The sequence below is a fragment of the Pleurodeles waltl genome, chromosome 8 (genome assembly GCF_031143425.1).
Source record: "Pleurodeles waltl isolate 20211129_DDA chromosome 8, aPleWal1.hap1.20221129, whole genome shotgun sequence".
NCBI classification, from domain to species: Eukaryota; Metazoa; Chordata; class Amphibia; order Caudata; family Salamandridae; genus Pleurodeles; species Pleurodeles waltl.
This window is the reverse complement of record NC_090447.1, coordinates 952,888,215-952,915,786: the sequence shown is the minus strand read 5'-3', so window position 1 is coordinate 952,915,786 and position 27,572 is coordinate 952,888,215.

Sequence of the window (27,572 nt, the reverse complement as noted above, 5' to 3'; positions counted from 1 at the left end):
TGGATCCGTTACACCAGAAAAGATGGTGTTTTAAAATGGCCCCAAAATGGTAGCTTTGACACAGAAATCTTAGATAACCTCGAAGTTAGACTTTTTAAGAAGAAAGCCCGGCCGGCAATGTTTGATTCTTTCCGCTTATGGCGTAAGGAAGCCAAGCAAAAGGAATTTAAATTAGCTAAGAAAAATAAGAGAGAAAAAGGTATTTCGATTATGCAAGCTGCTATACAGTTTAAAGATAACGAAGTAGAACAGTTGAATGAGCAGTTGCATAGGCGACATAAAATGACAGTAGATAAATGCTATCCAGTTTTGCCGCCTCTTCAGCAAGATGCAGCAAAAGACTCTGAAAAAGATCCCCTAATGTAGCATTTGCTAAGTTCGCCACCACCCTATGCACAAAATGCCACACCACCTCCGCAACCTCTGGTTGCACAACCAGTGGTTGCATTGCCTCCTGCTCCTCCCCAGCACCCACCAGCTATTCTTCAGTTGGTTCCTATTCCTCCGGTGCAGCCTCCTCAAGGGCCACCGGCTTTGACATCTGCTCTGCCTTTACTTCCTACAACTTTGACTACTATAGCGACTACCACTCCTGGTATTGTTTCTGACACTGCTTCTGTCTCTGCCTTGTCTCATTCTGTTTTTCCTCCTGTTCATTTGTCAAACTCTCCCTCTATCCGTCAGAGAATGACAAACACTGTGACTAGTCTTTTATCCCCTCTCTTTGGGTCATTAGCTACGACCCCAGTTTCAGAGCGTAAACAATTGCGTAGCCAATTGCCTGATGGTATGGAGAAAGAGACACTGAATTATTTGGCGCATAAATGGGTTACTGAACCAGCGAGATATGAACTAGAGTCTGTTATGGATGTCTTCCATCAGTGGGAAGAACCGAAACAGAGATACGTTTTTGAAAAAATGTGTACTTTTCTTTCTGAGGATTTAGAGGAAAATGGTTTGGAGCCCAATCCGCCTGAGTTGTGTCGTGTACGGTTTGATTTTGCGACAGGTTTGATTGTGGGTTCAGATGTTGAGAAAGCAGTTGCGATGTTATTGTCGTTTAGGACTGAAGGTGTTTCCAGGTTATTGTTTAAATATGATTCTTCTGCTAAAAAGAAAGGGAAACAGTACCCCATGAGAGAAGTTCCCCCACAGTGGAGGGAAGGGGACCCAAATGCTAATCCACCTGTCCTGCCTCATTTCCAGCGTGTATGGGTACACGTTCCATGGAAGCGAGCTGAAGTTTTAGCCCTTAAGCAGACATTGCCTGATCCCCGTAAGAATCCTACAGGGTATTACAAGGAATTGTCACAGACTGCGGGGTCTTGCATTATGAATTTAGCTGACATAGACATGTTGTTTGGGAATGTTGTTCCACAGCCTTTATGGGGAAAGATTCGCCATACAGACCATGCTCAAGAGTTAGGTGACACATGGGCTAATATTGCTGCTGCAGATGCCCGACAAATTGGTGGTGCTAAACCTGAGCCTTTAGTGACAGAGCTTCCTGGTAGGATTATTGATTACATGAAAACTATAATGCCTGCAATGCGTGTAAACTGGGATAAATTGTCTGCATGTAAGCAAAAGAAAGAAGAAACGGTATCAGATTTCTTCACCAGGTTTGAAGAAACGTTTGTGGACCACAGTGGTCAAGATATGAGCACGGAAGGTAGTCAACGTTTGTTCATCGATAAATTTGTGCATAATCTGCTTCCTGAGTTGTGTAAAAAGTTAAAAGACTCAGAAAGTTCTTGGGCAGTTTCCTCTTCAGCACAGATATTGGCTACTGCACAGTACTACGAAAATAGAGATAAAGATGAGAGAGATAGAGTAGAGAAGAAAACAAAAGAATTGAAAACGAAGGTTCTGTTACAACAAGCGTACCCGCCACGTGGTGGTCAGAATAGTGGTGCACAGAACAACTATCAGAATAACTATCAGCCCCAACAGTTTCAGAGAAACTCGCAAAGAACCGAGTATGCTCAACCACGTATCCCAGTAGGTCCCAATCAGTGTTCATATTGCAAAGAAGAGGGTCATTTCAAGTATAGTTGCCCTGCTTTGCTACAGCGCGCAAATGGTACTTCCGGTTTAAGAGGTCGAGGTGTTCCACAAGCACCTAGAGAAAGAGGACGTGGATATGTTCCCCAGAGCGCGCGCCCATTCCTCCCTCAAAACTCAATGAACAGATTTGATCAACAGGTTAATGCATCTGGTAGGACGGCTCAGTACTATACTGATGATTACTATACAAAGGATGAGCATTTGGACAGTAATGATTGCTAGGACAGCCATAGACAAAGAGAGGGAGTTGTTTCAGTTCCAGTAGATCAGAGTGGGCCTTATGTTAAGGTGATTGCATCAGGTGTGTCAGAATCTTTTCTGTTGGATACTGGTGCTACCAAGAGTTCTATTATGCACTCAAAACTCCCTGGCGCACCTTTGTCTGGCGAAACAAATGTATCAGTAGGGTTTTCCGGCGCCCCAGTTAGAAATCCGATTTCTAACCCTATATCTCTTTCTGTTGGACCTTGTAAATTTGAAACACCCCTTATTTTGACGACAGGTTGTGGCGAGAACTTGTTAGGATTAGATCTGTTAAAGAGATTGTATGCAACATTGTATTGCTCTCCTTCTGGAGTGCAACTCACATTGGGTAAGAAAGTGGTTTCACCAATGTATTTGTCAAAGGACAGATTTCCACCAGAATTTTCGTCTCTTCCTAATACTCTTTGGGCTACTGGACCTAATGATGTAGGTCTTTTGGAAATTCAGCCATATGTGATAACATTAAAAGCCAATGTTAAAATGCCAAGTATTCCCCAATACAAGATCTCTAGTGAAGGGGAAAAAGCGTTGTTGGCAATTATTCGTGATCTGATTGAGAAGGATGTAATTGAAGAGACAAGAGGCAACGTTTGCAATAGTCCTGTTTTGCCTGTCTTGAAGCATACTGACCCTACTCAGCCACCTGTTTATAGGTTTGTAATTGATCTTAGAGAGGTGAACAAAATAGTTGTGCCACAGTTTCCAGTCGTCCCCGATATCACTGCATTGTTGACAATGATTCCAGCTTCAGCCACTTGGTTTTCAGTAATAGACCTGAAAAATGCTTTCTTCAGCATCCCTATTGCAGAAGAGAGCAGGGACATTTTTGGCTTCAATTTGGGAGGACGAAGCTTCAGATTTAAGAGAGCTCCTCAAGGCTATTGTGAAAGTCCATCTATCTATAGTCAGGCTTTGAAAGCACAACTTGACACTCTTATGTTACCTGATGGCACCACTCTCATTCAATATGTCGATGATTTGCTAGTTGCCGCAGATACTAAGGAGATCTGCAAAGAAGCAACATTGTCATTATTGCGTCATTTGTCTGATTTACACCACAAAGTGTCCCTTTCAAAGTTACAGTATTGTCAAAAAGAAGTGACCTATTTAGGTCATCTCTTTTCGAAGGAGGGAAGGCAACTGACCCCAGAGAGAATCAGGGCTGTTGCAGCAATGAGTGTGCCAAGAACACAAAGAGAAGTGCGTGCTTTCTTGGGTATTACATCATATTGCAGACAATGGATACCTAATTTTTCATTAATAGCCAAACCCTTGGTGGCATTAACTTGTAAAGATATACCAAATCCCGTCCCATGGTCTGAAGATTGTCAGAAGAGTTTTGTCGAATTACGTGATGCATCATGTTCAGCTCCTGTGTTGGGTACCCCCAACTACAGCAAGCCTTTTACATTGTATGTCCATGAGAAAGAAGGTTGTGCGTTAGCAGTTTTGACACAACAGTTTGGAGACAGGGAGCGTCCATGCGCCTATTTCTCTTCAACCTTAGACCCAGTAGCTAAGGCACTACCGAGCTGCTTAAGAGCGGCAGCGGCAGCTGCTGTTTCTATCCGACAGTCTGCTGGTTTAGTGATGAATAACACATTAATCGTAATGGTTCCACATGCAGTGGACACGTTGTTAAACAGAACCAAGACACAGCATTTAACTAGTGCTCGATTGTCAGGTTACGAGTTGACATTGTTAGCAAGCCATGTACATATAAAAAGATGCACTACACTTAACCCAGCTACGTTATTGCCAATTGTGACGGAGTTAGATACTTCTGAACAACATGATTGTCTCCATAGAACAGAAGAAGAAACGAAAGGGAGAATAGACCTTCTGGACACTCCCATTGCAAAGAGTGATGGTACTTTGTGGGTGGATGGTTCATGCTTTAAGCTCCCGAATGGTGACACGACTGCGGCGTATGCTGTGACAACTTTGTGTACGATTGTTGAAGCTGCACGTATCCCACATAATTCAGCCCAAGCAGCTGAGTTAATAGCCCTAACAAGAGCATGTACAGTATCAAAAGGAATGAAAGTGACTATCTATACCGATAGCCAATATGCGTTTGGTGTGGCCCATAGTTTTGGGCGTTTGTGGAAGGAACGTGGGTTCCTGACCTCGCATGGAACTAAAATACAGCATGGTCAGTTGGTAAATGAGCTCCTTGATTCACTTACTTTACCGTTGCAAGTTGCGATTGTGAAGTGTAGCGCACATAAAAAGGTGACTGATGATGTTGGTCATGGGAATGCATTTGCTGACGAGGTCGCAAAAGAAACGGCAAGGAATGTGATGAGCCGAATGTATGTCGCGGGCCCTGCAAGATGGATTGGTGATGTTGGAATGTGTGAAGACACGATAGAAAGCATGAAATCGATTCAAGCTGAAGCCACAGAGAGAGAATTGAGTGTGTGGAGAGAAAGTACGGGTAAATTGGATGCGAATGGTTGTTGGGTCGAGTTGTCAGAACATCAAAGATGGTTGCTACCCGATGTGTATGTGCTTGCAGTAGTTACAATGGCTCATGGAATGGCTCACATCAGTGTGAAAGGGATTTGTAAGTTGTTGGCCCCAGTATGGCAAAATGCAGGAATTCCCAAGTGCGCAGAAAATGTGGTTAAAAATTGCATGGTATGCCTGAAACACAACCCTGGTAGAGGAACCCCAACTCCAGCTGGTCATTTTGCACCTCCTGCGTATCCGTTTGAGGTTTTGCAGCTAGATTTCATCCACATGGAGAGGTGCAACAACTTAAAATACGTACTCGTTGTTGTTTGTGCCTTTTCAAGATGGGTGGAAGCCTATCCCCTAAAAGACAATACTGAGCTATCCACAGCCAAAGCCCTTGTGAAAGAGTTCTTCCCTAGATTCGGAATGCCGAGAATGATCTGGAGTGACAATGGAAGTGAATTTGTGGGTCAAGTGATGAAGAAAGTATGCGAAGGGCTAGGCATAAACCAAAAGTTTCACGCTGCAAATCACCCCCAATCAGCTGGATTAGTGGAGTGCTATAATGGCACTCTAAAGCTAAAATTGGCCAAGATACAAGCGAGCTCTGGTCTCAAATGGCCTGACGCTCTACCCTTAGCACTCCTATCAACTAGAATGACTGTGCATTCACGAGTGAAACTTAGTCCTTATGATATAGTCTTCGGCCGCCCGGCCAATATATGGGGAGTGCCTAGGCCCAAGAAGTTTAGCGAGATAGAGCATCCTGTTTTGCTTGACTATCTGTATGAATTGACGGCTAAATTGCGTGTCTTACATCAACAGGTCCACGACACCCTGTCTCCGGTCTCTGAATCTCCAGGTCATCCCATTGTGCCTGGATCCTGGGTTTTAATAAAGAACTTTCAGCGAACCAAAAACGAGCAGCCCAGGTGGACCGGACCGCACCTCGTTCTTCTCTCCACAAGATCAGCTGTTCGAGTAGAAGGGAAGAAACACTGGATGCATGGGACCCATTGCAAAAGGGTACCCCTACCTCTGCCATATGACCAGTGGGTCCAGGAAGGTGTCGCCGACTCAGAGACTGAAACCGTGCCACGTTTTCTGCCTTTCAGCGATGCACGAATAAAAGGAACACTCACTGAGAAAGAAAGTGACGACATTTTACAATCAGCAGTATCACCGTCAGTTCGATTGGACACTACAGAACCTGAACTCCTTTTTCAGGACCACACGATACCTGGGACTAACCGTTATAATCTACGACCAAGAATAAAGGACAAATAAAACAGTTTACTTTTCTTCCCTTTAGCAAAGTTCTCCAGTATGGAAAATTATTTTTGAATGACTTTTTGCTTTTTTTGTGTTTTTTGAACCTCCATCCGGGTTCAGCTGTAGGATCGTGGCTGAAAAGACTTAGGGGGGTAGCCTGTGGACACAAGGTCTACAGGTCTGGTTTGTTCTAGGGCGGCCTGGAACATTCAGAACACTCCTAAGAGAAGTAAACCAACCGCCACGAACGGCAACGGTTAGAGGATGGAATCTTTCCAAAATGGAGAACATGTTGAAAGACTGAGTTTCAAGAAGAGAATATGTGAAACGATAACCAGGAAACGGTTTTTGCTGCTGTGCATTTTTATTTAGTATACTTATGTTTTTTATAGGATATATTTTATTCTGTTTTAATGTGATATTGGCACCCACTACCTCGTCTACACCTCCTCCTTCCACTGTTTCCCCACATTCTTTTCAACTCCTCCCTAAACATGAATCTGCTAGGAGACTAGAGTTCATTAATAACTCCTTCATCCAGCTTTTGCACCAACACCAACTAGTGATAAATACAACTAACTGTTGGGTGTGTGGCCTTATGCCTCACACAGCAGATAAAGGTATCCCTTATCTGATCCTGCCTTTCAGCCACAATGGTTCCGTGTGGGCATTCAGAACGATATTCATCTATGCACACTACCCCCTACGTTTTGCGGAAGACAACCCTAAGAAAAATGCTTTAGTTAAAGGTATCATAGACATGATGAAGGACAATATCTTCTACGAGACTATCCCCAGAGATGAGACAATGGCATATATAGGATGGAACATGACTGGATATGAAGCCACAATGAGTGAGAAACTGCAAGCTAAGATATCTTCCCTGATTTGGGTTGTACCCCATCAGGGTCACCTGTGTCTGCAAGGTACTGGCAAGAATCCCAGAGCTCAGCTAGGGGAAAGCGTCTGCACTGAGACATATGTCTTCGCATCTCAGACCTCCCTTCCGCTCTTGGCAGCTAAGGGTACCTATTTCATCTGCCATGATAGAGCCTTTACATGGTTGCCCCCTGACTTTTCGGGCACATGCTTTGTTTCGTTCCTGTTGCCCCCTACCTACACAGCAGCGGCAGATTACCAGTGAAGAAGACACTGTAGGACAAGAATTTGGGGACTTCGTAAAGGGTTTTCTGCCGTTCTGGGGACAAATAAGTAACAGCAGGAGCATAAGGCAATTGATAAGAGTGGTTGAATCCACCGTGGCTGAAACCGCTGGTGCCCTTGGTAACTTGACTGCTGAGCTCCAGTCGGATCGTCTTATGACCCTTCAGAACAGGGTCGCATTAGATGTCATACTTGCAGACCGGGGTGGAGTATGTACATTGATCCAATCAAGTTGCTGTGTTTTTCTCCCAGATAACGCTCCAACAGTATACCAGGCCATCTCCAAACTGCATAGAATTTCCGAATCTATTCATTTAGATAAAGGAGATTGGTCATTAATGGGATGGCTCTGGGAACTGATATCAGCATGGGGATGGAAGATTCTGATGGTCATTGGGATGATCTTGGCCATTCTTTTCCTGTTCTGTCTATGCGTGCAGTGTGCTCCTGCGATATGTGGTTTCTGTGTTACATCATGCATAAGGAAACCTGCACCAAGAGACGAGCTAAATACTAGGATGATGTTACAGCAACATCTCAACGACTTTAGAAACATAGACCTGGACTCAGATTAGCATGAGAATAGGTTTATTGCCTATGTAAGGGCAAAAGGAGGGTTTGTGGTTCTAAAAATTCTGGACCCATGTAATTTACTTTGCCACAGCAGTACGATTTTAGTATCAAAAGACCGATAATGACTAGTACACTAAGCATGAGCATTTTCGCTCAATTCCAGCAGCGTTTTCACCTCGAAATCGCCATTTTCGTCCTGCACTCGTGGCTCCCATTTTATACACGGCAGCCATTTTTAAAAGTTGCCCTCACATAGGCTTATAATACAGTCAGATTTGATTCCAAGGACACGTACACCTTGATTGACTTTTCTCTGACCTGGGCAAGCTGGAACCATTGCCTCAGGCCAAACCTGTTTGGTCAGTCCCTCTCCCAGTGGCCGAATCAGATAGCATCAAGGCACACCATGCCATAAAACCCTTATTATCGCTAACACACCCTGTCTAATCTTGCTCACACCTGCACCTGCTCTTTTCTTCTTCTTACTTTACGAGGGGGAGGTGCCCGTTTTTATTGGGGGTCCACACTTATCTGATGTAAAATACTAGGCCTTGCCGGGTAATTTATTATGGGTTGGATGACATGAAATATGAGGTTTCATCATGGCACTGTTTTTTCCTTTGTAGTGAAAACATGTGAATGACCAACCAAAATGTCAAGAATGTTTGCCTGAAGCTTAAAAAAACTGTATATAAGGAAACCTGATTTTGCATTGACACACAGTCTCTTGAGAACATACAAACCGTGCTGTTGTACTTCTAGGACGCTTGTTACTTGGTTGCAGCCAATAAATTCGATCTTTGACTTCACCTAGAAGACTCTGAGTTTCTGTGGTCTGAATCAGGAAAGTACCCGAGGTCTTTGGGTGTACCCTGGCACCGCTGGGTTACTGGATCAGTACCGGTTCTGAAAAACCCAGTACCTCATGTGCTGACTTCCCCTTAGCCTTGTGTCCCCTCCCCACCTTGGATGTTGCTGCTGGTCCCTTGGCACTGTCCCCTTTTGGCTTGGAGGAGGCCTTGCTGGGTGGTTGGTGCTGCTTCACCCTACGGCATGTAGGCACCTTCTTCACCTTGGCAGGTGGCGGAATGGGCTGATCCTTGGCCTCGCTAGGTGGCACACTGGCAGCCCTGATGGGTGCCACCTGCGATGTGACAGGAATTACCGAGACCACAGTGCTGGAGGATTTAGTGGCTTAGGTGCTGGGCTGGGACCTGGACATCCTGACCCTAGGGGAAGGACGGTGGGAGGTGTGGAAAGGTAATGGGAGGACAAGTTTTTGGGATACACTGGAACGGGAAGATGGAGGGGGTTTGGGAGTGGAGGAAGAGGTAGTGGTTGTAGGAGGTGTACGTCTGCTGAGTTTTTGTGAAGGTGCATGGGCTGGATGCTGTTGTGAGGTGGATGGCTATTGGGTGGGTGGGTGCTTGCATTTGTGTAGTTTGGGAGGAGGGGTCACAGACACACTGGGAGAGGACACAGGGGGCGTGTGCGTGGTTGTGGAGGTGGTGACTGCTCATGAGGGTTGTGTTGTGATGGGCGTGCTGGTGATGGAGGTAGTGGATGAAGATGTAGTGCATGCAGGTATGAGTGTAGATGCTACTGGGAGGGAGGTGGACAATGAGAAGGAGGGGGAAACAGTGAAGGCAGTGGATGTTTGTGTGTTTGCATGGGTATGGTGTTTTTGTGAGTGCCTGTGAGTTGAAGTGTGGTGCTTATGTTTGCATGAGCCACTTTTGTGTGGTGATTTGGGTGAATGCTAGTCTGAATGTGTGCTTGAGATAGGCCGGGGTTGAGAAGATTAGGTCTGGGTAGAGGAAGTTGGAGGGGGGAGGCTAGACACCGGGACAAGTGCTGCCATCAGTGCTGAGGCCAGAGCCTGAAATGCTGTCTGTTGGGCCGCCACACCAGAGTGAATGTCCTCCAGGTATGCATTTGTTTGTTGCAAATGCCTCTCGACACCCTGGATGGAATTCATTATGGTTGACTGCCCAACAGAGAGGGATCTCAGAAAGTCAATAGCCTCCTCTCTGAGGGCCGCAGGGCAGACTGGGGCAGGGCCTGAGGTGCCTGGGGCGAAGGAGATGCCCACTCTCCTGTGTGAGCATGCATGGGAAACACGCTGAGTGTGCTGCTGGCAGGGCAGTGCTGATGGGGGGGGGTTGCAGATGTACCTGTTGTTAGGGAGGGCACAGAGGTGTCCGCCACTGCCAGGGAGCTTCTATCAGAGGAGGAGTCGCTGTCTGTGGTCTCCCCCCTGTCCCCGTCGTGGTGCTCCCTTCGCCCTCCATCCCACTGGTGCCCTCACCCTCGGTAGATTCGGCCTCCAGGCCCATGTGGGATGCAGCTCCTTCCGTCGCCGGTGCCTCTGCTCCTCCACCAAATGATGCTAATGCACACAAGGACAGAGTGAGAAAACAAAAAGGGGGCGAAGAGACAGAGGATACACTTGGTCGATCCCAGCAACACCACTACCGTTGGCAGACACAACACACAGGGAGCAGCCCTATGCACTAGGCCATGCCCACCCATTTCCTAAGACAGTCACCAGCCCATGGGGTACAATACCTAACACCAGCATCTGCAGAAGAGAAACCCACAGGACCCTACCCAGTAGTAGATGGCCATTTACACTATTGGGGTAGGAGTGCACCAGAGCCTTCCCAACAAGGGACCTAACCTGCCACGATCGCCCTAGCAGAGGTGCACCCACAGCCCACAACCCCCACCCAGGAACCTCCTCACACATGCAAAGTCAGCTTTCAGAATATGTACTCACCCCCTTGTGGCTGCTGTGATGCCCTGAAGTGCCCATCCAACTCCGGATATGCCACCGCCAAGATGCGGAACATCAAGGGGGTTATGGCGCGATGGGCACCCCTTACTCATTGGGAGGCCAGCCCCAGCTGGGCCTCCACCATCTCTTGCAGCAGTGGGTGCTACACCTGTGAAAGACTCCCATGGTCCACACTTCCTTCGCAATGGCACGCCAAATACCCTTTTTCTGGTGGGCACTGACCTACATGGAAAAGACAGCAGAAAAGGGAATTATTCACCCGTCCGGACCGTCAGACTCATTGGTCACCAGTTCTCACCCATCCCCTGACACACATACAATAACCTCCTTACATGCTGCACTCTGGCCAGGACGGCTCAGCACCCCCCAACATGTGGCTTACATCCACAGCACTCCATACATTCATTACCCACACATCATGCTCACAGTGTACTCACCAGTTTGTCTGGAGGACCGTAGAGTAAAGAATACGGGGGTAGGACCCCATCCACTCTTTTCTCTAGCTCCTCCATAGTGAAGGCAGGGGCCCTTTCCCCAGAAACATGAGCCATTGTCACTTCCAGACACAGGCCACAGCAGCACGTGCAGTGCAAGTCCTCTCCTGTCGAAGGTCAGGTAGCAAGTGATTGAATAGATAGAAATTGACGGTCCCGTCCGCGGCGGTGTGTACCGTCACCACTGGCGTACATCGCCATTGGTTCCTGGAACCCATAGGGCCCAATGATAACCAATGTGAAGTTGCTCAGCAGTCGTCGATCTCCTACCGCGACGGTGCACAACGCCAGCACAATTACCTAATGTCCACTTGTCCCTCCTAACAGGTCAGGCAGCCGCACTTTCTGGGGGCCACATGGCACCTAGCTGCGTCACAGCATACAGTGGCAAGGCAACTGATTCTAGAATTCACATTTTTTTCTGTAAAGTAAAAAAAAACAGCATTAGTGTAATAGATGTGGGAATGTGACGCTCTGCTGACTGTTCTCCTCCATAGGCTCCAACCGCTGAGGCTGCATCTGAGATGGTGGCATCGTCCAGTGTACAGACCCCTGGTGGACCTTGCAACAATGGAGGACGGACACATTATCATTACCTACAGACTTGATCATGCCACAATCCAGGAACTGTGTGCCCAATTGGAGCCAGACCTCATGTCAGCTATCCGGCAGCCCACTGGTATCCCCCTCTAGTTCAGGTCCTGTCAGTGCTCCATTTCCTGGCATGTGGTTCCTTCCAAACAACAGTGGCCATGGCATCAGGGATGTCTCAGCCAATGTTCTCTAATGTGTTGACCAGAGTGTTGTCAGCCCTGCTGAAACATATGTACAGCTACATCGTGTTCCCCCAGGTAGAGGATTTGGCCACTGTGAAAGCTGACTTTTACGCCCCAGGACATATCCCCAACATCATAGGTGCCATTGATGGTACACATGTGGCATTTGTTCGCTCCAGAGAAATGAGCAAGTTTTCAGGAATAGAAAAAGCTATCACTCTTTGAAGATGGCACCATCACCTCCTACGCTGATGACACCCAACTTATACTCTCCCTCACTAAGGACCCCGCCAGCGCTAAGACCAACATACAAGACGGCATGAAGGACGACGCAGATTGCATGAGGCTTAGCCGCCTAAAGCTGAACTCGGACAAAACGAAAGTCCTCATCCTCAGCAACACCCCGACCGCATGGTACGATTCCTGGTGGCCCACGGCCCTTGGCACCGCACCGACCCCCTCAGACCACGCCCGCAACCTCGGCTTCATCTTGGACCCTCTTCTCACCATGACCAAACAAGTCAACGCCGTGTCCTCCGCCTGCTTCCTCACCCTCCGCATGCACCGCAAGATCTTCCGCTGGATCCCCGCCGACACCAGAAAAACCGTGACCCAAGCCCTCGTCACGAGCCGCCTGGACTACGGCAACACCCTCTATGCTGGGACCACCGCTAAACTCCAAAAACGCCTGCAACGTATTCAAAACGCCTCGGCCCGCCTCATCCTCAACGTACCCCGCAACAGCCACATCTCCGCACACCTGAGACACCTGCATTGGCTCCCAGTCAGCAAAAGGATCACCTTCCGACTCCTCACCCACGCACACAAAGCCCTCCACAACAAGGGACCGGAATACCTCAACCGTCGCCTCAGCTTCTACGCCCCCACCCGTCTCCTCCGTTCCTCTGGGCTCGCGCTCGCTGCCGTCCCTCGCATCCACCGCTCCATGGCGGGTGGGAGGTCCTTCTCCTACCTGGCAGCCAAGACCTGGAACACCCTCCCCACCAGCCTCAGGACCACCCAGGACCACTCCGCATTCCGGAGACTCCTCAAGACCTGGCTTTTCGAGCAGCAGTAACCCCCCTCCCCCCTAGCGCCTTGAGACCCGCACGGGTGAGTAGAGAGCTTTATAAATGTTAATGATTTGATGATTTGATTTGATTTGTTATGGGTATATGAAAAGGCTTTAGCTGATGATACATTGAACCAATCGGTTTGCCTCCTGGTATACTGAAAGACCAATATGTCCCTAACCTCAGAAGTCTGTGGGTTGGTAGTGTTTGAAACCTATGCTGCAACACTGAAGTTAGCAGATGTACTTCACCATGTGGTAATTGGCATTCTCCAAATAAAGATGTGGGAATGTACAATACAAGTGATTTCTGTCATGTATACAATAAATTGTCAATGCAATATGTATCCTGGTTATACTGTGCATGTGTAATGACCATGACAAATGTTGTACATTAGAGAAGAACATTTTGATACAATCATTTTATACATGACAGTTGTATATGGGTAATAAATCACAATAACACATGATGTGTGGTTAGGTGGTATTTATTGGGGAGTGCACAGCAAAATGAGTGATAAGAAACCAAGATAACACAAACAAAGCAGTGCAAGGTTCAGTCATGGTGGATGAATTCATTTGGGTAGCTGCTACACCATTTGGAAACACATGTCCAGTGTCCTTGTACCATAGGGAAATGGAGATAGATTTCAGAACAGTCAACAGGGTGTATCAGTAGACGTTCACTTCCTGGCAGCGGGTTTGGTCTTGGCATCTGCCCCTCCTGGATGTGTGGGTAGAAGTCCATGTTTGTGGTGGAGTTCTTCTGCTATAGCGAGTGGGGTGTCTGAGGTATCCCTTCTCCTGGCAGGGCCTCCATTCCATTAGCGGCCACAGATGTAAAAGGGCCTGATATTTCATTGCTAGTAGAAGAGTCCTGTTGTTGGGAACAAAACACACTCAAGGAGGTATTCATGACCCTTAGCACCCCAGCAATGGATGCCAGGATGGCATATTGGGCCTGCCACTGCTGCATGGCTTCCTGGTGATTGTCTTTCTGCAGCTGTTGAATCTCCCCCATCATGGTCAGTATCTGGCTCATAGTGCCTTGCGAATTCTGATAGGCTCCCAAGACTTAGGAAATAGGGTCCTGGTCAGTTGTATCCCTTGGAGCCCTATCCTCTGGGCCACACCATCACTCCCACGCACCCTACCACCACATACCTGTGCCCCTGGCACAATGTGCCCACTCCCACTGGTGGCAGGAAAATCATTGTCAGGGTGATGACAGGAGACTCAGGTACCTGTACTGGGGGGAACACAATGGAAGACACTGTCCATGGGGCACAGGTTTGGGGTGAATGGTTGCCTGTGATGGGGATGCAACAGGGTTGGAAGGAGTCAATGTGGGAAGGGTGAGGATACAGTTGTTGACTGACCAGGTGTCCCTGATGGGCCAGCTTCGTCCTCAGTGTCCAAACATGCAGGGTTACCTGTAAGAGAGGTGGAACACACAGTTCCTCTAAGTGATGCAACACGTGATGTTTAGCTTTGACAGCTAGACATGCTATGTGGCATGCATACACTGCCTTTACATGATCCCTGATATGACAATGACAGCTGCTTCCAAATCTGGATTAAAACAGTGTGTGACCCAGATATTTGCAAATGCATATACCATGGTCCAGACTCTTGTAGTATGTTGGTATTTAGATGACTGCTGATACCCTCATATCTTGTCTGAGTAAAGACACAACAATGTACATTTCTCTCCTAGTAAGGTATGTGGAATCATTGAGTCAACTGACAGCTGGACAATGCACAATGGTCACAGAGCTGGCACACAGAATGGGAGTTACCATTTGGCCTGGGCCTCTGTATGGATGTACTACAAGTACCATGTACTAGGGACTTATAGGTAGACTGTCAGAGCCAATTACAATTACCCCTAATACGCATATACCGTTTTAAACAGAGCACTGGACCTGGGACTGGTTATAAGTGTTCAGAAATGAGTCAGAGTCGGAAAACACCAGTATTAGCTATAAATGGGGGCAGCGAGTGAGTAGGATTCACAATCACCCACCCCCAGCAGACATGCCCAGGAGACTCAGTCCAACCCTGGGAGAGTCTTCTGGGCTTGCAAGGCGAGGAAGACAGTGAGGAAAACTGGCTATACTATTGCAGGGTCTACTCTGCCTTACATCCTCCTGCCAGAGCCACTCCCTCTGGGAGGTTGGCCCATCCGAACAGTAGCTGGACCCATTTAAACTTGAAACCTTATCTAGGGGTGTCTTTTTCCTCTCTCTCTGCTAGTTTGGGTAGTGATGTGCCCACCTCCTCAATCCCTAACTTTGCTAGGGCAACACTCAGCTTACCTACAGAGGTTACCCAACACTTGAGTAACACCTTTATGACAAATAGGGTCAGTGGGTTCACTTTGCTTTTGGCTACGGGATCTGCCTCCCATGCCAAGTGTTGTGCTGTCATGAAGGCCAGCACCCAGCAGAGGCTACTGACATCTGTAAGAATCCAGGACCACACCCTAAGCTCTCCACTAACTTGTGGGGAGCTACCCTAGGGGAACTATGTGATCCTGGCACCCATCTGGCTGCTCAGAATGGGGGCCTACCATATCCTGTGGCAGACACCCTTCCTCCACTCTCCCTTCTGCTAGTGCAGGGGTGACATCTTACAGCTGAACAGCTACCCAACTATTCACGACTTCCTTGGGGTCAGGTGGATTCTTACCAGGGCCCACTCTGCTCTTTCCCCTTACTGGGTCAAATGGGCCTTTGCTTACTGGACCTCTCTTTAAGCGTGGCCTACCCTTCCTCCTCTTTTTCCCTTTTCTTGGGGTCCCCTCTCTCCTACCTATAGTGGCTGGCTCCCCGGGAACTTTATCTGGAGGTCCCTTGGGCCACCAATCCATCTGGGATCAGACTGACTTGTGGGAGGTGATTTTCCAGGATACAATCTAAGGGGAGGTCAGCACTGACCACCACCTTATACCAGTCAAGGGTATCCTCCCTCTCTAGGGGTACTATGATTACAGTTTTGGTTAGGTCCTCACCTGGGGGACCCTTACTCCCCTGGTTTCTCCTGGCACATATATGTCTGGTGTCCCGAGCCTGTCACTCACTATGGCATGACTGGCACACATGTCCCTCAGGCCAGCAGTAGGGATCCCATTCACCTGAATCTAGTGAAACTGCCTACTCCCACCCTCAAGAATCACTAGCTTGCCATCTGGACCTGTCTCCCAGCACAATGCTAAGAGGACCTTATCATCTGAGGAGTCCTCCTCTATGGCTACACTGGACAAGCCAGTACTAACCACATTCTTGGGACAGGCTGCATCACCTCTAAAGTGACCTACCTGCTGACTGTGAAAACAGGCCCTGTTATCCAAGATCTTTTTTAACCCTGGGTCTTCCTGCCTCTTCTTGTAAGAGTGGGAGTGGATCTACGCTTCTCTTTTTTAGGGTTCTGGGGTACTGAGGGAGTTTATATGATGGGCTTACCACCTCCCTCTTTAGGTTTTTGTTGATCTGACCCCCCTTCTTAGAGTCTCTCCCCTGGGACATGGTAATTGCTGTGGTCCTCAACCACTCATCAGTTGTCTCTCCCAGGTCTCTGGGACAAGACAGCTTAGAGTCCATTAGATACTGGCGTAACTTCTCTGTGACACAGTTAGTCAAATTTGCTACTTCATGATCAAATTGTATAGCCCCTTATAAGTATTTACTTTGTTACCCTGTATCTAGCCATCTAGTTCCTAAACAGAGGTGTCTACAAAGTCGACCCAGGACTGGGTATTGACCTTCTGGGTGTCCCTAAACTTCATCCTATACTGCTCCGGGGAGAGACCAAACTTCTGGATAAGACATTTCTTCATGTTGGGATAGGACTCTGTCTTATCCTCCCCTAGGGTGAGGAGCCTCTCCCTACCAAATACTGGGCTCCATTTTTACAGAATTAAACCCCAATAATGGCGCCTAACCTTTCTCATTCTGAGAGCCCTCTAAAAGGCTGTCAGCCACCTGTCAATGTCATTACCCTCTTGTTAGTTAGGGACAATTCCCTTGGGTAGTCTTGGGCAAGACTCACCACCCCTGGACACATCAAATTCTATTTCACAGCCACCATCTTTCTGCTCTCCTCTTGCCAGCGTCTTCTCTAGGGGCAGCTTCTCTGCCTCAAAATCTGTGTAATCTGACCTCAAGATTCCTCTCCCCGAGGGCCAGTTCTGCTTCATCTTGGGTGGATACTATGGACTATCCTCTCACAATAGCTTGGGACTGGTCCCTGAACCCTGAAGCAAGGGAACAGGTGTTCATCGTTCTCCTCCTGTAGGTTGTAGAGGACATCTTCCCCCTCCCCTTCTATCTCTGAGGCTTTCTCTGTTTCAACTAGCACTGTCCAGGCTTCAAGGGACCTAAGCATCTCTGTTTTCCTTGTTAGCAGCAGGCAATCCCCCTCTTTCTGCACAACACCCTAAGCTCAGCTGCAGTGTGTGTGGGTAGACCAGCCAGGTCAAGCTCCATGGTATCCCTAGTTTGGGATCACAACAAACTTTGGTACCAGTTGATCAGAACAATTTAGGAAAAGCAAAAATGAAGCAATTAAAAGATAATTTGTCAAAATTTGAAAAATCTAAAAATGTTTGCTCTAAATCAATTTGGAGGATTTTTACTTTGGGGGAGAGTTCATCGAAATAGGGATGTGGCTAAGGAGCAGAAGCCAGATTGAAACAGGGGCCCATGTGTGATTTTATTTTATAACAAAGCCAAGAGAAAGTGTATGTAAAGGAGTTGGACACTACAAGAAAATAGTGTAGTAGAATTTCTGCAATCAATGGCTAGTTCACAGGATATGTTTTGGGACCTCAACCACCACTTTCTGAGAACACTTCTTGACTCAAGAAGACTCCACCGGATGAAGACAGTGTTCTTGAAAGAAACCTCCCAAATTCATGTTAATAGAAGAAGACACTTGAGGCTTGGAATTGCTTTCCAATGATCAAATGCATGACCTTCTGTTTGCCTGTGAGCTGGACTTAAAAAAGCAGGAGGAGCTCTTACTCCAATATGGCGCAGGTGGCCACATAGGGCAAGACCCTGTAGGAAACTTTGCTGGAGGGAGATCTGTTGCTTATAAGCCTACACAGAGGAGCAAGTGGAGGGAAAAAGTTTCCCAGCAGTTTCAGAAAGTAGGCATTCTCATTTTCCCACCACTAGAGGTGCAGATACTTGCTTAGGAGAGATGTAGGCCAGGAAAACAGATTCCTTCTCCTATGAGATTTTTCAAGGACAAAAAACTGATTCATAGGAGCTTGCAGTAAAGGTATCTGTACTTATGATACCCTGACCAAAGATAACACTATTGGTGGGGGTGCAATAGCAAACCTCTATGTCACATTAAGTGACCTCAGCCTCTACAAAATACAGGTTTGACCCACATGGAACTTTTGGTGGCAGCAAAGATCGCTTCAGTGTAAACCTGATGATTGTGTATCAAACTCTGAAAGACCCATGTCAACTTCATTTTACTCGAATTTTTTGACTTCTTTTCAGAGACTATTCCAATGTTAAAACATGTGACAAGGACAATATGCCTGGTTTTTCAGAACTCCACACCATCAGCTTGAATTTTCACCAAGCTTCCCATGATCCACCTAAAGTATCTCTTAGCTGATTCTTTAACAATTCAAATCTCTGGCACCCCTATTTAATTTTGATGATCTTGGCGTCTTCTATCTCATTGAATCCTTTTTTTTTATAAATTGACTTGTGGATTTTATTGTGTTGTTTTCTTACTTCTAGAATTGATGGAGCTGATTGAAATTATCTTGCATTCATCTGAGTACTGCATGCAATTTGTATCATTCACTAGAGACTATGGGCCTGATGTACAAATGGTATGTCAGTCTGTAACCAGGTGCAACTAGTTAGCAACTGCTAAATAGGTTGTTTGTGACGTAAAAAGACTTTCTAAATTAGTGTTTCTTACCATTGCACGCTACACCAAATACATTTTAAATTTGGAAATATCAAATTGCTAAATGTGATTTCCTAAAACTGCATGATGACATTTTAATGTACAAAGCATTCACAATTAGAAAATTTGGTAAATCAATTATTTTTTCCATCTGCAAAATACCATGGATTTGAAACAGGTGGTTATCAGGTGTAAAGTATAAAAGGGGTCACAAAAATGTTTAGAAATCTTTCACAGTGGCTGCATTTTATACCACAGTGAGGAGAATGCAGCACTTGGGAGCTCAACAGGGGAAGAGGAACAGGAAAAAAAAGGATATTCAGGCAGTTGGTGATTTTGTTGAACAAACTGATTAGGAGGTTTCTGTTAGATACAGGTTTACCAAACAGGTTACTTGAGTTTAAATATTGAGCTGAACTTAAGCTGGCCTACCCAACACAGTGTAGCAATACCTTTACATGTAGTAGTTTACACCTGCTAGCTTCTGGTAGCTACCAATGCACTGTGGCTGTAGCAGGTGGAATTTTCTTAAGTGTATTATGTATGTATAACTTTACAGTGGCAACATTACTTGGAATAAATTCCCACATTTCTGTTCTTAGCGCCACTGCAGATTTGGGAATTATCACAATCTAATTCTATACAGCAGCACACTTCCCTCAATTGCTTGGTTGTTTAGACTGTGCAAATATATTAGTTTGCCCACATTCTTATACAGAATATGTTTAACATAACCACACAAGCCATAATTCTTTGAGGATACAAGTAGTATGCAATAAAAAATAGTTTGACCACAGTATGCCCTGGGAGCACTCATAGATCCTACATATAAAGACATTGTGGACTGTATGAGTGGCTATCCAGAGGATAATATGGAGACAGCTAGCTGATATTATATTATTACTATTCAGATGTGTACTTATGTTGTGAGATATTGGGTTACTGGTTGAGTGTTATGTGAACACTGTTCAAGCAACAACCACAATCCATGTCATAGTGAACCACAAAAGCCACTAAGTTAACCTGTGCTTGTTCCTCTGATAGCTAGACACAAAAGCAGTCAGCCTTAACTTAGAGGCAAAGTATAAAGTATTTGTGCAGCACACAAACAGTAATAAAGTGAAAACACAACACAAGGAAAACCCCTCACCATAAAATATAGGACATTTTAATAGATATTTTGACACCAAAACAGCAAATAATAAACTAGTAAAACAAAAGTTATAGAAACTTTAAATTTTAAGGTAACCACTAGCACTAAAAAAATCAAAGTACCAATCGCAAACAGGTAGTCAAAGTCAATAAATATAGCTCACCATGATGGAGCACTGGTTGGCAACACAAAGTCGATTGGGCCCAATCCGTGCTTATCTTCAAACTTAGAAGAAATTTCAAAGAAAAGTATTATTGAAAAAGTAAAGTTCAGTGGGGTAAGTCTGCAGTTGGTGTCTGAGGAAGAGATACCATCTTCGGGGAGTTGCTGGCAGAAGTTGCAGTGAAGATTTCTATGTTCGGACTTAGGACCATATTTATGAGACCCTTGCATTGCCATTGCATCACTTTGTGTGACACAATAGCACCACAAATCACTAAATTATATTTATGTGGCCATGCAAGCCACTTTGCATGCCTTTGAATGGCCTCATAAACAACGATTAAGGCAAGGAATCACAAATTGTTGCATTGCCTTACTCTGTTCTAGGGAGTGGATTTTGATGCATCCCCAGATTTATGAAAACTTGTGAACCTGAGGATGTGCCAAAACATTACACCTCCCCAGGGGAGGTGCAATGAGGAGAAATAATACTATTTCTCCTTGTTTTGTTCTCTTGCTATGTGTGCTTCATTCTGCAACAACCATAGAGCAAAAAGCTTCTTAGAATTGTTTTTGTAGAGGAAGATGTCCCTTCCTGCACATTAACAATCCTGCATGCAATGCAGGCACCCATCCACCATGGTGCAAGGGTGCCTGCGCTGGTGCTAGGCTGCTGAGATTTTACCAGCACAGGGGAAAAGGACAGGAATTCACTGTATGCCGGTAATATGTTGCATTCCTGTCCTTTCCCTGTGATGCAGGACAGCACAGCAAGGTAACTTGCAGCGCTGCACTGCGCCACAAAACCATAAATGTGCCTCTTAGTCTCTTTTTTGGAAGTCAAAAATCTCCAGTAAGGCAAAGCTTGAGACTGTGGCTGACAAGAGTTCCATAAGGTCGGATACCCTTTTGGTGAGGAACTGCTGAACAGGATTTGGTGTTGCGGCTGAAGAACCTAGCAGGAGTGCCATGAAGTCAGGCCAAACTGTAATATACCCTGGGTGGCTAGACAAGCAGGCTGGTCCCAAGTTTTGGCTTTTTGCTGATTCGGCACCTTAAGCACCACCACCAAGGTTCTAGGACTGGAGGGGCACCAAATGGGGGTAAAGACTCACTCACACTGTGTTCAGGTATGGGTTGAAGATGGTTGGAACCTCTTCTGTCCTCTGAGGTTCTCATCAGAGGGCAGCCAACTAGCTCTTGGAATCACCCTGGTAGTCTTGGGTTTAAGTGATGAAACAAGTCTTAAGCAGTAGAGCAGGCCTTTGAGGGTTCAAGGCAGACTTCAGGAAGCAAAATAGTCCATACAGGTACAGCAAAGCAGTCTTGTGAAGTACAAAGCAGGCTACAGCAGCAGGCAGTCCTCTGAGAATCATTTGGCAGGTCCAGAAAATGAACTGAAGAGAGGGCATGAAGGTCCATTTCATACCTCTTGCATTATTTGAAGTAGGAGAAGTTTCTAGAGAATTCCCTTCGAAGTGCTTACGTTTTCCTGACTCCCCTGCCCTGATTTCAGTCTGGCTGCATGAACAATGCAGGGGTAACAAGTACAGTAAAGGCAGAGCACAACCTCTTCAGTTTCAAGTGGGGCTGTGACCAGCTCTGCTCCCCCTCCTGCCATGTGATGGCCCACCCAGGCACACATAATCCCTCTATTGTGTGGCTGTCTGCGAGGAATAAACAAAGGCCAACTACACCCAGTCATGTGACCTAGTTACAGGCTGCCAACAAAAAATAGGGAGGACACTCCCAACTTTGTAACACTGGCATTTTCAAAGTTGTAAGTTAAGATTTTCAAATTAGAATTTCTCAGCTTTCAAACATGAAATGCTTACCCGTTCTCATTCAAAAGATAGCACTTATTAAATTTAATAAGGCAAACCAATGTTATTCTATGAGAGAGGTAGATCTGTCACAGTGCCCTTTCCTCGGGATCTGCATGCTGCTGAACATGATGAAGCCAGGCAGGGGGGAAGGGAATTAGGGTAGGGAACTGCAGGGAGAGAGATATGAAAAGAAACGGTTAGAACAAATATGCATATACTCATTGATAACAGTATAAACTCACCAATAGACTCTTGAATAAAGGCGTTTCCGTGGTATCAGACTGAGACCCTTTGTGAATTGGGCATAACCCCTTCTTTGAATCATGGACAAGAACAAACTGCCACCTCTGAACCTAGAGATGGCAACAGCTTTGGGCTATGGTCATATATGGGAATTTGAATCATGTAACAATTAGGTATTCATAACATAAACGTTTGATCTCAGCCTAGAAAATTCGCAAAGACTTAAATATGTATCTCACATATTATGCTTCCCAAAAAACAATGAAACTATAATTTGCTTATCTCCAAAAGTGTTCACATTTACTACTAAGACCTGAAAGTTTTACTCATTGAACTTGAAATGCTTTGTTCATTGGGCAGAAACGCCTTGTTTGTTGTTCAAGAAGCGCTTTGATCATCATACAAGAAGCGCTTTGTTCATTATGCCAGAGAGCGCTTTTACTTGCTTTGTCTGAAGCGCTACGCTCATTGTGCCAGGGGTGCTTTACTCAGGTGGACTGAAGCATTTTGATCCTCGTGCCAAGACCACTTTACTCATGTGACCTGAAGCGCTTTGATTGTTGTGCCAAGGGCGCTTTACTCTTGTGACCTGGAGCGCTTTGGTCGTTGTGCTAAGGGGGTGCTTTACTCATGTGGCATGAATCGATTTGACCATCGTGCCAAGGTTGCTTTACTCGTGTGGACTGAAGCGCTTTGATTATCGTGCCAAGGGCGCTTTACACGTGTGGCCTGAAGCGCTTTGATCGTCGCACCAAATCCGCTTTACTCATTTGGCCTGAAGCGCTTTTATCCTCGTGCCAGGAGCGCTTTCCTCTTTGGACTGAAAGCGCTTTGCTCGTTATGCTAAGGGGCGTTTTACTTTTAGAACTAGTGACTCCCTTCAAGATTGGGCTCATCAAGACCTTACTGCTACAAGGACGACCTACTCGTATCTGAATTCACCTTGGAAACAAGAAAACTCAGATTTGCTGTCAATCTGCCATGCCGGAAATCTACTCTTCTTTAGGGGAACCCCCACGAGGTCTGACTGCATCGAAATCTTCAAAATAGTGAGCAATGTGCCTGGGTGTGGCTGGGCTTTATAGGCCTGTCACACCCCAAAATGGCCACTGCCTTGAGAAATCTGGGAATTGTAGTCCATTCATAGAATACCACTGATGAGTGCATCTTGTCCACCAATGTACTGACCCTGCAGCTACATGAGCTTTACCACAGGGCAGGCGAAGCTGATAACCACTTCTAGAACAAGAGGGGATGACAAGTGGTGCGCATGCAGTGCCGCAAATACGCTCAGCGGAGTTTCGGGCGGGACCTGGACCGCGCACAGCCTTATTCCTGACAAGATCCCACAATAGTGAAAAATGAATTTACAAGTTTTTCACTACCAAGACATGTAAAACGTAACACTTTTACTGCTATACTCTCAGTCTTTTTAGGTATTTGGGGAACTTTCCCCTTAGGCCTCCATAACTTTTTGTCCACATAAGCCATCCACACAAAATATGCTTCCTTTTTTTCCAACGTCCTGGGAATTCTAAAGTTACCCAGGGTTTGTGGATTTCCCTGGATGCGACTGAGAAAATAGCCAAACTATAGCTACATTTTGGAATTTTCTGGGAAAATAGGAAATAAATACTGTAGAAAGAAAGTGTATTTTTACTGCAAATGGTATCAGCAAAAGATTTTTGTGCTAAAATCACCATATTCCTATCTTTCAGTAAACAGGCAGACTTGATTCAGAAAACCACATTTTTTTTAACAGTTTTTGTATTTTAATGGGTGATAGCCCATTTTTCCTATATTTTGTGCTTTAAACCTTTTTCCAGTTTTCCTTTGAAATAGGTGTGAAACCCATGGTGGATCCTAGAAATCTATCCATTTGTAAATACTAGATAAAACTGTGAATTCAGCAAGGGGTCATTTGTGTGTATCCTTCAAGGTTTTCCCAAAGAAACTAAGGCCTTTATTACGAGTTTGGCTGGTGGAAAACGCCACCCGCCAAACTCCCGCATTTAGGAGAACAAACAATATTGACGCCAGCTCGTAATCGAGCAAGCAGCAATGATGCGCTGCATTCGGTGCAGCAGCACCCATTGCGCAGTCAGTGAAAAGCTTGACGGGGCTTTCTATGGGGGCCCCTGGCATCCCATCTCTGTCAGCTTCCACATGGCGGTGCAACCGGCATGTAAAAGCAGGCAGAGGAGTGACTCATAATCCCCAGGGCAGTGCTGCTTGCGGAGCTGCCTTGGCCGATTAAGATCACCAGTTCTGTGAGGCGACCAGCAAAAAAGTGCTGGTGCCGGCGGTCTGACCGTGGCACATTCGCCATGGTCATAATGTGGAGGCCGGACCACCGCATTGGCGGTGGTAAGACCACCACTGCAAGTCTGGCTATCCTAGAACCACCAGACTCGTAATGAGGGCCTAAGAGTTTAAATAAAACATAATATTGACTTAGTAGGAAAAAAACTGTGATTTGTCACAATGGTTTCATTTGTAACTTCTTGTCACAAAAGCCAATTTACAAAAGCGCCAGTGATATAAGGGTTTTGTGGGTTTTCTAAGAACTTGAAGTACTCAGAGCCAATAACTGAGCTTCATCTTGCTATGGTTTTTCATTGTGTACAGGGTATGGAGCAATTCATATGGCAAACTTTAAAAAGTGAAAAATATGCATCAAGAAAACCTATTTATTTACAAAATGGACACAAGATAAGGAGTTTAGAACAGTGGTTATTTGCACATCTCTGAATTTGTGGGTACCCATAATGGTATGTGAATTAGAGGACACAAATGCAGAGAAATACAATTTGTAATAACACTTATTCTGCAATTCTGCATTTCTCTAAATCTCATAATAAAAATGATACAACACTAATCTACAGGAAGCAACAAACTTCCTTCACCCCATCTTTTTTCCCTAAGTCTTCTAATAAAAATTGTACCTCTCCTAAACACATCATGGACACATAACTTTTTCCAAGTGAAAACTAACCCTTAATTTGAAATGTGCCTAGCTTTGGAATGTGGGCTCTAGCTTAGCAGGCACCTGGGGAAACCTAGCAAACGTGTGCCTAACTTGTGTGGCTAGGCCTAGTTTCGGCAGCAGAACAGATCAAATAAAGGTCAATGAGGGTTCCTTTGTGAGGACAAGTGGGGTACATTTTTATTAGGATAAGCAGGAAAACACTGGGCTGGTAGGAATTGTGTGGATTCCTTCTGATTCTGTATGAATATGGCACAGAAATGCAATGAAAATGTGTGATTTTAGTCAAATTTTTAGCTTTGCAGGGAATTGCGCATATGCAAACTTCATGGGATCCACAAGAGTTACACCACCTTGTGGCTGTCTAGTTTTTGAGAAATGCTTAGGTTTGGTATGTTTTTGTGGGTGGTTGCCAAACCCAGACCTAAAAACTGCAGCTATCCCTTGTGTTGATGTTGCCACATTGCTTCTTTGACTTAGCAATTTGCCGGCACTAGACCCACCCATACGGGTGAGATACCATTTTAATCAGAAGATATGTGGGAACTCTGGGTTGCAGAGAATTTGAGGGTCCCAGTAGATTCCAGTATTCTGAGGAATCCACATGATCCACTCTTGAGTCACAGTAGTGTCTAGTTTGTGAAAATGTCTAGAGTTGATACATATTCCCTAGAAACATTGTACAACCATGTAGAGAAATACGGAAAAGACCATTATTACTGCACAACCATCTAGTCCTTAAATACTCACAAACAGAGGTTGAATTTGGCATGAGGGTTAGTGAAATTTTCAAAATGCTAATTTTATTAACAAGAGATTTCACAAAAATTAAATACACTCTTAATAACTGAAAGTTCAAAAACTGAACCAATGACTCACAGCTTGTGCACTGTAAAGCTACGACTAGGCACCAAGAACTTTACAAGCCATTCACACATCTTTTATGAGTTACACACACAAATCCATTCACACTGCCACCCATGGGCCAAGCACATTCCAACACTCACATCAAGAGACAGAGCCATTCAAGGGCCCATCACTTTCATATACCCAAAGGACTGATAAAACAATCACATGGGCTAGCAGCTGACGGAGTGTGAGGACTGGTGTTTGGCAGGCAATGTGTGTAGTGGGCAGCAGCAAGTCACTGCACACATACCACCACCAAATGCCAGCTCACACACACCATCAGCCAAGCAGCAGTCCATACACACCACCAGACAAGCACCAGTCAGCACTAGCCAACACCCCCAGTCCATGCATACAGCCACCCCACATTGCCAGCCAAGCACCTTCCACGCACACCACCAGTGAAACTCCAATCCACGCACACTGCCAGCCAAGCGTCATTCCACACACTCTGCCAGCCAGGCACAAGTCCACACATGCCTCCAGCCAAGCACCATTCGGCACACACTGCCAACACATCCTTTTTTAACAAAAAAAAAGTAAACCAATTTGAAGGAGATAAAAAAACAACTGTGACTACATACACAACAGGTCCAGCTAAATACATCAAACTACCACCAATTGTGAAACTAAACAAAAAATATAAAATGATACAGACCAGGCAGTTCACTTTTACTCTCATGTGTGCTCCTAATACTCGAGTTGCATGTGGTATGATTTAAAACATGTGGACACAAATAACCTAGTACTAGGGCAGTACATATTAATCTCATTTCACACAGATCTTTGGACACAGTTTCTACATATCCTACAGGGAAATGTTTTTGGGGTGGTGGAGGAATGTAATCAAGAAAGTGGGCGATCTTTCAATCTAGCCACATCCTTTCCTATTCCATCACTAGGAACACTTGCCTACTCCACTACAACAAGTCTGCCTATTACAGACTGATGAAACTAAACCAAATTCATTTTTGAATTTGGAGAACAATCCTTGACTACAACAAAAGCATTTAAGTTACCAAATGAAACAAACGGACAGCCAACTTCTTATACCAAATGTATGACTTACGAAGAGCACTGTAAGATTCCAACCTCTGATCTACTCTATTCAGACCACCTATATGCTTATTGTAGTATAAAATACATACAGGTTTTCACACTTCAGCTACTTAACCCCAAACACTCACAGATGAAGTACTTTCATCATGAATGGTTGTTTGCATACAGACATCTCTCCTGTCTGAAAATTTCACAGCTAGACGTTCATCACTATGCAAGGCACTGCACTGTCCCCTCTCAAGTTTTTTATATGCAAGCACTTTATGGTAACCTTAACAGTTAGAACAGATCGTGCTCAATGGAACAGTGTCCACTTTGAACAATTAATTGAGCAAATGTTCACCAGTGTAGAAGT